We start from the raw sequence: 607 nt of genomic DNA on the forward strand, positions 1-607 counted from the left end.
ATTACGTAATAACAACACGGTTTTGGACAAAAATTGCTCATTTCCGACTACTGGGTTTATACAGGGTGTCCCGAAATTAATGAGACACAGACCATGAGTACATTCCTTACATCAAAATAATACGATTCAGCCAAACTTATCTAGGTCCATTTGTGGCTAATAAAAAAGTTACAGGGCGTTAAAGTTCAAATTTTGAATTCGAAATTCTTAAAATTCTTTTGAAAATTTGGATGAGGGGGTTTTCTGGGACGAGAAAAACGAATCCGTACTTAATTTTGCTGTAGACGCTAGAGGGCGCTACGAAATGTACTCTTGGTTGATAAAAACTGGTTATAACATTTTTACCAGTGTGTGTACGAAAGTTTTGATAGAAAAATATTGTCCTCCTATCTATTTTTCACAAATAAGGGATACTTGTTTTATGTCGATAAATTTAACCGTTTTCGATTTATTTCTTGTTTTTCTATTGGATGCAATAAAATAAAATAAAATAAAAGTTTGTAGTTACTTACGTAAAAAACTAAAGATTATTTTTAATAATAATTTAATTACATTCAGGTGGCTACATTAAATTTTTATAATTAAAAAAATATTCCTTTCACTTTTT

This window comes from Anoplophora glabripennis, unplaced genomic scaffold, assembly GCF_000390285.2.
Source record: "Anoplophora glabripennis isolate ALB-LARVAE unplaced genomic scaffold, Agla_2.0 scaffold4316, whole genome shotgun sequence".
NCBI lineage: Eukaryota > Metazoa > Arthropoda > Insecta > Coleoptera > Cerambycidae > Anoplophora > Anoplophora glabripennis.